Raw genomic sequence first — 13621 nt, forward strand, 5'->3', positions numbered from 1 at the left:
TGCTAAAGAAGGTTGCATACCTCCTCAACCAGCAACCCAATTTCTCACAAATTGAAACCATGGATTCTTTGTAATTGGGCACAGTGTCCCAGTTTGGGTCAGACACGCCTAGTTAGGGAGGGGGGGGGGGGGGGCACGGTACAAACAGGGACAGTGTGCCAGATATGTAATTTGGATTGCTTTTGTTGTCTAATACTAAATGTTGATTGGACACCGGGAGTACCTCAGAACTACAGAACACGAGAATCCTGCTTAAAGTAGGACCTTAAGTCACTGAGAAGCACGTCGAGATGAATACAGAACCAGTTTGTCAGATATTTCCGACTGCAGGGCGCAAAAGCGGTTGTGAATTCAGAAGAGGTGTTTTAGCAGGAGTTTAAGTTGTCCTAGAGTATCCTCCATTATGCATTCTTCTCACGTTCACGCAAGTGGTCTGATCTTCGTGCTCGTTTCTATTTTATATTTAGCTTTTGTGGCGCTGAAGAAAATGCTGTGAGGATTGATTGATTGTCCCCGAGTGTGACAGAAATAGAGGTGAACCATGTAAATTATTTTACTAAAAATCCCATCTGTCTGACTAAAAAATGCAATTACAAACCAGACTTAAAATGGAGCGAAGAAAAACTATTCAGGACTTTGAAAGAGCGCGGCCTCCCCTTTGATTCATGTTGAAGAGCTGGCATGAGCCCCGTAACAAATGGACGGAATCAAGGACACCCGTAAACCTGCGAACACCGTTCCTTCCGCTCCAGTATCGGCCTTCAGAGCGATTGCAGTTTATTTAAGGGTAAATGTCGGAAGGAAAAAAAATAGAGTTGAAAGCTTCTGAAATGCTTGCCAATTGCAGTTTAATCCAAGACATATTTCAAAACATAGACGAGAAGCATTTATATTCTAAGTGCCCCCTGAAGGGGTTAATGTTAAAGTTTTAAAAAAATCAATGAGCGCTGGCCGTGTTCCCATGCCCTGTACACACGAAGCCATGAATAAAGCATTCAATCTCATTCTAATCACTGTTCGAAACTTATATCATTTTTCATGCATTTAGTTTCTCCCGCTTCACAGTAGACTCAGGGAATTAGAAATTATAAAATGTAAATGAGAATATTAATTGCCTTCCACTTCTAGGGTAACTCTAAAATAATCCTGGCTACACATTCAGTCTTATTGCGCCTTCGCATAGGCAGATAATCCCAATCATTTTAAAATCGGGGGCCATTAAGCGCCCCTTTCAAAGCCACAATGGAACAATTGGGATGTTACAAGGAAGTAGGTGTGAATTCACCCGATGCCTGTTTCATCCACTTCCAAACACTCCCTGACTCCTGATGTCACTCTTGCAGGTCCCTGGCTTCTCCTTTTGTGACGGTTTTGCCGTCTTCTCATCTTCATCACCCCGATTTGTGTGTTTTTCTCCTGATTAGGAAATGAATCGTTTGTCCCCAAAAGTCATACATTTTATGAAAGACAGGACAGGACAATGATTTTCTATATTCTATTTTCAATCTAGAAGGCGAATACAATCTGACTAAAAAGTAAGGGCCAGATTTACAAGGCCCTAGTGCCTTTTTGTGCCACATTAGTATCATTTTTTTACCCTAATGTGGCTCAACGAGGTAAAAATCATCATGCCATATATACAAAGGGGCGCAATGCTTGCATTGTGCCACCGTACGAACCTTTGCTCCACATTATGCCTGCACCAGGCATAATGTATGCAAGAGGGGCGTTCAGTTGTTAGGAGGCCCGCAAAAATGGCACAATGAAATCTACAAGATTTCATTGCGCCAATTTTGGTGCCATTTGTAACGCCTGCTCAGAGCAGGCATTAAAAGACACACTACACAGGAAAAGGGCAGCCAGGGCACTCCAAAGAAAATTATAAGTCCAAAATGGGTGGATTTGTAAGAGACAATTTAATCCTTAGTTGATAGACAGTTCCAGAATATTCAATTCCACATATGAAGCAGGAATATACGAGTAATGAAAATATTCCGAGTCCTCAAAATAAACAGGTATGTAAGAGTTACAAAAACAGCCAACACGTGTTTCGTCCTCACGGACTTTTTCAAGGCTGCAAACAAAGACAAATAGGAACTGTTTACAATTAATGGTACTACCATATGGTAGGTACATTTGAAAAAGAGTGTATCATGTTATACAAACATCAAGAGCGATAATGCAAAGAGTGAGTTAGCCTATATGGCATGTAGAAATGTTCAAGGTAGAGATAACCCTTTAAGTTAATACATTGCATATATTTGAGAAGAAGAAAGAACGATAGGAAATCACCCTACGTGCAAGAGAAAAGATTTAAAACCGTTCTACTGATACTAAAAGAGTATTATAATAAAAGCTGGGGAGTGGGAGACCAAATGATCAATAAGGACGAGATGGTTACACTGGAGGATGTGCTTGTCCAACCAAAAGGTAGAAACGATAACATCGAGCACCGAGTGTGTATAAATGTGAGACAGGCCAATACCTGTAGAGTTATTAAATTACCTCAAAGAAAAACTGAAAACAAGGTAGCTGATGTGCTTCTGTAGGGAATCCAATTGGTGAGATTTTCTCTGGGGAGGAGAGTCACAATGGGAGAAAAAACGCAGTTACTGAAGAGTTATTCTCAGGAGCACGAGTAGGAAATAAGGGACTGTTAAAAAAAGCAAAGTGAGGTAGGGAGGTAAGGTGATGATAAACCTACCAGGACAAAACAAAGTCCAAAACAGTAAAAGTGCGTCCCATCAGTGAAAGGGACCAGTATACCTCAAATGTAATAGTTCTGAAATCAGTGGTATGTCCGCAGTGTAGGAAAAACCATGGTTGAAGGTCTAAGTAGACCCTACCTATAGAAGTGGACCAAAACAAAAAAGAAAAGAAGAGAGACGAGATGTCGTGTGTGAGAGACAAATGGAAAAAGAGTCATAAATAATAAATGCCTATATACTAGACAAATTTAAAAAATATGTAAACGGCCCTGTCCTGGTTTGTTTAGAACGTAATCCAGGAGAAACGGGCTGGCGACAAATAAAGACGTGCGGGGAAAGAGATTTAAGCCCCCTATCTATGTGGCACAATGCGCAAAGTGTATCAATAAGGCCACTACAGAGTATGAGTAAGCAAACTCGGATTAGGTGTTTCCCAGAAATTACCGTGGAAACGACCAAACTGTAGGGAAACAGTTAGAGTTGGGTAGGTATGTTTGAAACGGGAGAAACCAAAGAAAGTGTCCGGTCGGGGAAGCCGAACCCCTCAATATACAGTACTCCACTGGGAAAGTCCCCTGTTTTCTAAAAAAGCGCTAACATTTAAATAATTTAAAGGACAAAGGCAGGTCTTTCTCCCTTACCTGTGCCACCCCGTAATTCAGGGGAACCAGAGGCAGAACGACGTGTATAGTGCCTTGCAGCGCCTGATAACGCTGCCGTGTTCTTACGGGAAGACGGAGGCCATTCGAGCATGTGCGTCTATAAGTGCACACTCTAAAAATAAAGAAAGGACTAAACACTTGACAGCAGATAGAGAGTTCTCGGTGTCACTACTTAGAAAACGGGCGCCATATTGGAGTATGTCTAAGGCGACAAAGTGGACCAAAACTGCGTGAACTCCCATACAGAAAAAAACGTGAAATAGGTGTGTTGTAATCAAACGAAGCCCCAAGGTTGAAAAATATGCACTTTAACAGAGAGTAATTTTAGTGAAAGCTTAACAAGAGGACAAGCAACAGGCATGCATGGTATATGTAAGGAGAATCATGTTAATTGATTAATAGATGAGTAAAGGTTGTGGAAAGGTGCAGGAACGTTGAGTATAGTCCCTATGGTATTACAATATATCAAGAAGGTAAAACAAATCAGCGTGTAAGCCTTAGACAGTTGGGACATATGTTCATACAATATTATCATATGTTGATACAGGTAAATACAGAATACGAAACATTTGAGACAGATCAGGTGATAATGCAAAATATAGCTGGTAGACAGTTGAAAAGAAAAACATTCTGTACCAATACCAAACATAATCCTTGGTATAGGCAGTCATGTGGTATGCAAGATTAGAAAACAAAAACAAAGAAACAAAACATATAAGTAAACAACAAACAACCAAAAGGGGAAAAGGGACACACATTGAAAATGTGTAACCAAAGACTGAGATGTAAGTGTAGTATCTGTAGTCCATGTTATTGAATAATTACATTATGGAACATAGTGAGAGATGAATGAGTCCCACATTCTATAGTGGACAATCCTGTCCCTAATCAGTTGGTAGGAATGCCTTATGTAAGAAGTAACGTTACAGAGCAAGCGCGCTCAGAGAAATACATGGAGGTCCTTGTGGACATTCAGGCCCTGTTCAACCGCTCGTAGCTTGATTATCCACCTGCTCTCCAGGCGTCTTAGGGCCAGTGTACGGTTCCCTCCACGAGGCGTCTTGTTGAGAGAGTCAATCCCATGTACATGAATGTTCAAGACTTCCCTATCTCCATGGGTCTCATTAAAGTGAGTCGCAAAAGGATAGTTGGTGTTAGACGATCGAATGGCTCTCAGGTGTTCCTGAATACGTTCTTTTAGTGGTCGGATGGTACTCCCAACATAGATGAGCCCACATGTACACACAATACAGTATACCATTAAAAGACACACTCATTGGAATCAATGGGCATCCTTCTACTTTTCTCCACTAGTTTCAACAAAATTTTGGTCACTAGTGGAGCTAAACGCCACAAAAGCGTAAACATTTTTGATGCTATTGGCCTAACATGCGCCACAGTTCGCCGTATTGTAAATAAGGCACACCCATGGCATCATTAGGTGACGGTGACAGGGTGCAAGAAATCTGGTGCATCAGTACTGATGCGCCAGATCCTTGTAAATGTGGGCCTAATTCTTTATTCCAAAATTAATTTCCAGAGAGAAAAAACATCCAAAGGACAGGCCATACAGGTTTCACACCCTGGTGACATGCAGGCCTAGGGCTTTCTGACAGGGTGCAAAGATATTGTTAATCCTTTAGTATCAGAGATATGGCCTGAGGTATGTAAACAGCTTACAGAAGGTGCAGCAGCGTAGTCGCAGTTGTTTCAGCTTGAGGGAACATTCCATACATCTCTCCGTCGGTCCAAGTCAGGACGACGAGCAGTCCAGCAGAAGTTACTCATGGTGGTCATTCTGCTGGACATTTTTTGCCACGGTTAGGTTCAGATATTTGTTGAAAACTACTTGCCTTCTTTGTTCTGACTTATTAATTAATTTAAAAAATGATGAGGCTGATGTACCTGATTAGCCTGTTAGGATAGCTGGGCAAAGAGTTTGTACTGTTAACTCTTTCACTAAGAAGGAAATCATTTTGCTGGAGGAACTGAAGGATGTAAGGCCTTCAAAACCACAATGAATAATTGGTTGATTATTGTTAGACCTATCAGACTTAGGATGGTTTTCAGGCAAAAAAAATTCTGTTTTCCTCCATATTTGCTGAAATTTGTTTCTGTTGGCCATAGGAGTCAGCACCTTACTACAGCTAACGAGTACTACGGTGCTTGTGCTCACTCCCTTAAACATAGTTAGATTGATTTACACTTGACTGGTACATTTAATTTACTTATAAGTAAGGCTCCCAGTTTTCAGTTTTTACTGATTTTTACAGATAAATACAGGCAGAAAACAGTATAGTTCTGTTAGAAATGGGGCATCCAGTTGGCAGTCAGTTTACACCCTGTCCAAGTAGGGACCCTCACTCTAATCAGGGTAAGTGGGATACCCAGCTCAGACAACCCCAGCTCGCTCCATTGGTAGCTTGGCACAATCAGTCTGGCTTATCTCAGAAGCAAAATGTAAAGCATTTGCACATAAAACCCAGTAATCCAGTGAAAACACTACAAAAGGACACCACACCAGTTTTAGAGAAATAGCCAATATTTCTCTGTGTGCAACAAGATCAAAATGAGAAAAATCCAGTATACAATAATAAAGTTATACATTTTGCAAGAATTAACTTAAAAATACAGTTCCTTAAAGTTGATAGCTTCGTCTGGGGCTATCACGGCATTGTGACCAACAAGTCCAACAGGTCACACCGACCGCAAGGTCAAGTGCCAGCTACGATGTCAGGAAGACCCGCAAACAATATAGCTGAAACGTCAGCAGGGGTCAGTGGGTGTTGGTTCCGGAGGTCAATGCAGGGGTCATCGGGCCCTTGAAATCACACTCTTTGCAGATTGAACTTTGGGCTGATGAGGAAGTCAGGAGTAATAGCGTGGATGGCGTCAGGGCTGTGGTGCGAAGTGGGACGATGCAACGTGTGGTGTCCACAGGTCAGGGTGCAGCCAGCAGCAAGGTGATGGCATCTTTCAGTGTCGATGAGACCAGGGCTGCGGCATGAAGCGGGGTAGTGTGACATGCAGTGTCTCCAGGTCACGGTGCAGGTTGAAGGATCATTGTTGCGGCAGCTCTTTTTTTCAGTAGCCCCAAGGCTCCGGTACGACATGGGGTGGGCTCCTAGCAGCACCCACGGGTTGCAGGGTATGGTCCACGGGGACAATACTAGAGTTGACGGTGCTGGCGTCGGTGGACCGTGGCTGTGATGCAGGATGGGATGGTGCTTTGTGTACCTCATAAGCTGTGTCCTCAGGCCACAGTGCAGGCACCGGCAACGGTGACGGCATAAGGTGGCATTGTCGTGGATACCAAGGCTGCAGTGCGAAGCAGGGCATGGCTCCAGGGGGCGGCACCAGATCACAGTAAAGGCAGCCTCGTCGTTGATGGCATCATGGAGGTTTTTTTTCTGTTGCAGCACAAAACAAACAGTTCCCAGTGCTGTAGGGAGATGAATCTGAAGTCTTTGAAATCCATGAGACTTCCAATAGGAGACATGCTCTACTTCAAGCCCTTGGAGAAACTTCACAAGCAGGATACACAGCAAAGTCCAGACTTTGGCCTCTTTAAGGCAGAAGAGCAAAGCACACACAGCAAAGAGGCAGTGCCCCTCCTCCAGCTCTTCAGCTCTTCTCCTTGCAGATGTCCCTCTTGATCCAGAAGTGCTCTAAAAGTCTGGGGTTTTGGGTCCACTACTTATACTCATTTCTGCCTTTGAAGCAGGCAAAGTTAAAAGGAAAGTCTCTGTTGTTCAGAAGATCCTGCCTTACTCAAGCCTGGCCCAGGGGGTCGGAGACTGCATTGTGCGAGGACAGGCACAGCCCTTTCAGGTGCAGGTGTCAGCTCCTTCCTCCCCACTCTAGCCCTGGAGACTCACCAGGATATGCAGAACACACCTCAGCTCCATTTGTGTAAATGTTCAGAGGGAATTCACAAGCAACCCAAGCGTCAGTCTAACCCAGACGTGGATTCCACAGGCAGGCAGAGACACAGAATGGGTAAGCAAGAAAATGTCCACTTTCTAAAAGTGGCATTTTCAAACAGACAATCTACAACCAACTCTACCAAAAAATGTAATTTTGAAATTGTGAGTTCAGAGACCCCAAACTCCAATCTCCATCTGCTCACAATGGAAAACTACACTTAAGAGGAACTTAAATGCAATCCCCATGATAACCTGGGCGAGAGAAAGGTCTTGAAATTGTGAAAACCAAATTTGGCAGTATTTCACTATCAGGACATGTAAAACACACCAGTACATGTCCTGCCTTTTAAATACACTGCACCCTGCCCACGAAGCTACCTAGGGCCTACCTTAGGGCGACTTACATGCAGTAAAAGGGAAGGTTTGGTCCTGGCAAGTGGGTGCACTTGCTAGGTCGAATTGGCAATTTAAAACTGCACACCCAAACACTGCAGTGGCAGGCTGGAGGCATATTTACAGGGTACTCGTGTGTGGCAAAACCAATGTTGTAGGCCCAATAGTAGCATTTCATTTACAGGCCCTAGGCACCTCCGGTACTAGGGACTTACCAGTAATCAAATATGCAAATCATGGATAAACCAATCACAAATAATTTGTATACAGGGAGCACTTGCACTTTAGCACTGATCAGCAGTGGTAAAGTGCACAGAGACAAAAAACTAGCAAAAACAGAGTCCTGCATACCATTAAAACAGGAGGTCAGAAGGAGGAAAGACGGAGGGAAACACATCAAAAGATGGCAGATCTAATACATGTCCCCCTCCACCCGAGAGTAGGGAGAACTACCCAATCCCTTGGAAGTTCTCCTCACAGAAGGCAGAAAGACAGGGGGAAACACACCAAAAGATGGCAGATCTAATACATGTCCCCCTCCACCTGAGAGTAGGGAGAACTACCCAATCACTTGGGAGTTCTCCTCACTAAGGCGGAAGAACATGGACCCGACCATCAATATTGGTGTGTCCTGTACCATGGCAGTGATCCACTGTAAAGTCTGTTCCCGGTGGGGAAATGGACAACCTCAACAGTTTTGGGTTCTCACCCTCATCTGCATGAACCATCTGAGGGGCCTTTGATTGGTCTGAACCCAGAAGTGAGACCCAAACAAGTAGGGTCTTACCTTCTTCAGTGCCTATACCCCAGTAAAAGCTTCCCTTTCAAGTGCACCCAACTCCTGTTCCCTGGGGAGTAGTCTCCTGCTAAGGAAGACTACAGGATGGTCTAGGCTCTACTACATTCAACTACAAGAGTACGGCTCCCACACCATGCTCTGAAGCATCTGTCTGTACCACAAATTCTTTGGAGAAGTCAGGGGCCAGCAGCACGAGCGCTGTGCACATGGCCTCCTTCAGGGTGTCAAAGGCCATTTGTCACTCCTCAGTCCAGATCACCTGTCCAGGCTGGTTCTTTGAAGTTAGCTCTGTCAGGGGAGCAACTATGGTGCCTTAATCCTTGATGAATCTCCTGTAGTATCCAGTGAGGCCTAAGAAGGCTCTCACCTCTGTCTGGGTCTTGGGGGTGCCCAAGCCCGTATGGTGTCAATCTTGAGTTGTAGGGGCGCCACCCAACCACTTCCTACCAGGTGTCTCAAGTACACCACTGACCCCTGCCCTATCTGGCACTTACTGGCCTCAATAGTGAGACCTGCGGCTTGCAGTGTCTTCAAAACTTCCGAGAGGTGACGCCAGTGGTCCTCCCAGCTGGAGCTGAAAACAGCAATGTTGTCAAGGTAGGCGGCACTGAAGTTCTCAAGCCCAGCCTGGACCTGACTGACCAACCTCTGGAAGGTGGCAGGGGCATTCTTGCACCTGAAGGGCATAGCCTGGAACTGAAAGTGCCCCTCTGGTGTGGAGAATGCAAACCTCTCCTTGGCTCCATCAGTTAAGGCAATCTGCCAGAACCCATACACTAAATCAAATGTGCTGAGGAACTTGGCAGCCCCTAACTGATCAATGAGCTCATCAGCTCTGGGGATGGGGTGGGAGTCAGTCTTGGTGACTGAATTGAGCCCACGGTAGTCCACACAGAACCAAAGTTTTGGTATGGCACCAGGTGCAGCAGCCTTAGATACCAAAACAACTGGGCTGGACCAAGGGCTGCTGGAGTGCTCTATCACCCCTAAAGCTAACATCTTGGATACCTCATCCTTGATGCTGGACTTGACTCTGCTAGCTAACCTACAATCCTTGTGTTTCACAAGGAGGCTGTCCCCAGTGTCCACATAATGTGTGCATAGATGGGCGACAACTGGAGTGAGTGAAAACAGAGTTGAAAATTGCCCCAGTGACTGGTGACAGCCACTCTATTGCTCTACAGTCAGTAAAGGGGAGAGGACCATGCTTTCTACTGACCCATCCTTCTCCCTGGCAGACAGGAGTTCAAGGAGAAGGTCACTCTCCTCTTCTACCTCATCATCTGTAGCCAGAAGCATAGCTCACTCAGACCTCTCAAAGTGGGATTTGAGGTGGTTTGTATGTAGGCCCATCAGGGGGTTCCTTGGAGTCTTCAAGTCCACCAAGTAAGTGACATCACTCTTGCACTCCTTTACCTCAAGTGGCCTGTCCACTTATCCTGTAGACCACAAGGCTTCACTGGTGCCATGACCCACACTTTCTGGCCAGGCTGAAACTCAACCAACTCAACCAGAGTGGTATTCTGGTTTTACCAGCATTTCAGGACCTTATGGCTTGTTTTCAGGTTCTCTTGAGCGAGCTTTCTGAAGCAGACAGACTGGTTTCTGAAGGCCAACATGTATCTAAATACATCCTGGTTTAACTTCCTAGGAGCTTGCTCCCAACCCTTTTTTCTCCTGACTTAGAGGTGCTCTCACTGGGTGCCCATACAACAGCTCAAAGGGACTAAAGCCAATCCCTTTCTGTAGTACATCCTGGTAGACAAATAGAAGGCATGGCAAGAGGATGTCCCACTTGCACCTCATGGAGTCTGACAGACCCCCAATCATGCCTTTCAGAGTTTGATTGAATGTATAAAGCAACCTGTTACTCTGTAGGTGGTAAGGAATGGTGAAGTTGTAGTTGACTCCACACTCCTTCCACATGGCCTTTATGTACATGGACATAAAGTTGGTACTCCGGTCAGATACTGCCTCCTTGGAAGAACCCACTCGGGCAAAGATCCCCATTGGTGCCTTGGCCACAACGGGTGCTGTCACTGTCCTCAGAGGGATGGCCTCCAGCTACCTAGTGGCATGGTCCACCAAAACCAGGATGAACCTGTTGCCCAGGGCTGTCTTGGGGTCCAGAGGCCCTACTATGTCAATGCTCACCCACTCAAAAGGGGTGCTCATGACAGGGTAGTGTTGGAGGGGAGCTTTACATTTTCCTCTACTCTTGCCACTTGCTTGGCAAGTCTGGCAGGACCTACAAAAAGCATCAGTATTTTTTCTCATTCGGGCCAGTAGAAGTGAGTGACAACACTGTCAAAGGTCTTGCCCTGCCCCATATGTCCTGCCAGAGGCCATGAGCCAAACCCAGTAAGAAGGCTCTGAAGTGTTGGGGTACCGCCAGCACACTGGCTGCCCAAGGCTTAGCAGCCTTAGGCTCGCTATACCGGAGACCATTCTCCCAATAGATCAGGTGAGTCTTTGGTTCAGTGCCAGCTGCCTGGTCTTCAGCCTGCTGCCTAAGACCCATGAGAGTAGGGCACAACCTCTACTCTACACAGGACTCCTCTCTGGTGGGACCCCCTTTTTGCTTCCAATGGGTCAGCTCAGGTAGGTCTCCCAGTTAGGCCACTTGTTCCCCTGTAGGTGCTGGGGCATCCCCCTTGAGGTCCTCCTCCTCCCAGACCCTGGGAACTTCCATGGCCATTTTCCCATACCCTTTCTCTTGGCAGGCACCTGGGCCACTGTTTCAGGCTCTAGGTCCTTCTGATCACCCTGACTGGTTGCCATGGACCGAATGGTTACACACGCTCACTTTGGCATCCCCAACATCCCCAAGTGTGACCTGAGCTCCACTTATGTCCAGGGGGAAGTCTCCAAGTCATTGCCCAGAAGACAGTCAACGGGCATGGTGGGACTCACATCTATCCTCAAGGAACCTGAGACCCTCCACTCAAAGGGAACCTGCACCACCTTACACTGGCACTCTGAGTTGTCCACTGCAACTACTTGGTGGAATACACCAGGGACTATCTGCTCTTTAGACACCAGGTGACACCGGACTCTGGTCACACTGCCTCCAGTATCCCTGAGAGCCTCTACCTTCTGGCCATTGATGGTGACCCACTGCCTACATTTTATTGTGTTTTGAGGAATCAGATTTCTCTGCTGCACCATCTCACTATCCCTTAATGAGACAAGGGTAATCTCAGTTGGTTCCCCACACCCACCTGGGACCATCTCCTCCCCAAGCGCTACACTGGCCAACCCTTTGGTCTGCCCACCGGCGGGTGGCTGTGTTCACTTGGGACATTTGGGATCCCCCTTCATGTGGTCCACCTGGTCACAAGTAAAACATTTACGGGGCCCAGTCTCTGCAGTCTTCCCTGAAGAGACCCATGGTTTCTTATCTCCTGGAGGGGGTTGGGAATTTTTATCCAGGATACTAGATTGGGGCCCTTTGGAGAACTCGTTTTGTTTACCCTTTCCCCCACTGTTGCTGGGGACCTTCCCCACCTTTGGTGAAGTCTCCCACATACACATTCTTGTGGACCCTGGTACTCACCCAGTGGTCCACCTCCATAGCAAGTTTCTAGGGCCAGTCAGCTTACTATCAGTCAAGTGCTGGTGCAGCTCTACAAAACAGACTTGAAAAGTGCTCCATGTAATTAAGTTGTACAGCCCCTGAACATCTGTGACATTTTTGCTCTTCACCCAATCATCCAGTGCCCTTCAAAAAGAATCCACACATTATAACCAGGTCTGTGAATCAGTTTTCCTACTTCCTCTTAGCTGATCCCTGTAGTTGTCAGAAGTTAGACCATAACTAGTGAAAAGGGCCTCCTTCATGTCAGAATAGGTGACTCAAAGCTAACCAGCTGTCCCTCCCCTCCTCTGTGAAGTGGTTCCACAATCCTGCTCCCCAATTCTCCTCAGGGACCCCATTCATGTCGATAAAACCCTCATATCCTTGAAACAACCTCTGGATATCATCTACATTATTGTATTCCCTTCCTACATTCTTGGGAATGTGTACTATCCTGTCAGAGAGCACTGAGGTATTGCTGCCACCATTGCTGCTCTATCTACTCCTTTGATCCAGCTCATTTACTCTGAACTCATGATCTAAAAGCATCCTCCTTTCCTCCATGGCTTGTTTCTCTCTGTGGTCCTCCATTTGTAACCTCCCTACCTCTATCTGATGTCTCCTGGCTTCTCTCCTGTCCTCCAGCTTTTCTGGAGTCAGGCCCTTTGAACCTCCACTGCTGCCTGGCCCCGAGGGTACCTCACCCCTGGCAGTTCCTGCACCACCAACACATCTTCCATTGGATTTGGTTCCATGGTCTCCCCAGTTGGATCCCTAGAATGCCCACTGGCATATCTGGCTGCTACTCAGGTCCTCAGTGCGTTTTGTAGATCCTCCTTCCTGGTCAGGCCTCTAATTTGGACTTTGAGGCTTTTGCAAACTGACTTCAGTTCCATCACAGCGTAGGTTTCCAACCTATCCCCCTCAGAAAAGAAATCCAGGGTTTAACTGATGATGCTCTTGAGTGAGACATGATGTAGTAGGAAGTTCAACTTGAACTCAAGACCAAAAGTATCTCAAAGAAGAAATCAAAAACAAAAAAGCCCGTATGTGGTACATAGTGGTCTGCAAAATTCTAGTACTGTACACCAATCACTGTAGGTCAACAGCAAATGCAAGCCCTATCCTCACCACTGACAACCAATGTTATAAATGGGGTTTCTAGTTGGCAGTCAGTTTACACCTGTCCAAGTAGGAACCCTCACTCTAGTCAGGGTAAAGGGGATACCCAGCTCAGATAACCCCTGCTCACCCCCTTGGTAGCTTGGCACGAGCAGTCAGGCATATCTCAGAAGCAATGTGTGAAGCATTTGCACATAACATACATTAATCCAGTGAAAACACTACAAAAGGACACCACACCATTTTTAGATAAATAGGCAATAATTCTCTGTATAAAACAAGACCAAAACAAGAAACATCCAACATATAATATTAAAGTTATGAATTTTGCAAGCATTAACTTCAAAAACAGTTTCTTGAAGTCTACAGCCCCATCTGAGACTATCACAGCGCCATGACCAACAAATCCAACAGTTCAGGCCGACTGCGGGGTA

General features: G+C 45.9%; 1 long non-coding RNA gene across 1 annotated transcript; it reads right to left on the bottom strand.

The window, feature by feature from the left end:
• Nucleotides 1–218: 218 nt before the first annotated feature.
• On the bottom strand, nt 219–3459 carry LOC138250386 (uncharacterized). Its single transcript, XR_011194945.1, has 4 exons — nt 3350–3459; nt 2705–2846; nt 2506–2573; nt 219–2074 (listed from the first exon to the last, which is right to left on the bottom strand). It is a non-coding gene; the product is annotated as an uncharacterized lncRNA (long non-coding RNA).
• Nucleotides 3460–13621: the final 10162 nt, after the last annotated feature.

This window comes from Pleurodeles waltl, chromosome 8 (assembly GCF_031143425.1).
Source record: "Pleurodeles waltl isolate 20211129_DDA chromosome 8, aPleWal1.hap1.20221129, whole genome shotgun sequence".
Lineage (NCBI taxonomy): Eukaryota > Metazoa > Chordata > Amphibia > Caudata > Salamandridae > Pleurodeles > Pleurodeles waltl.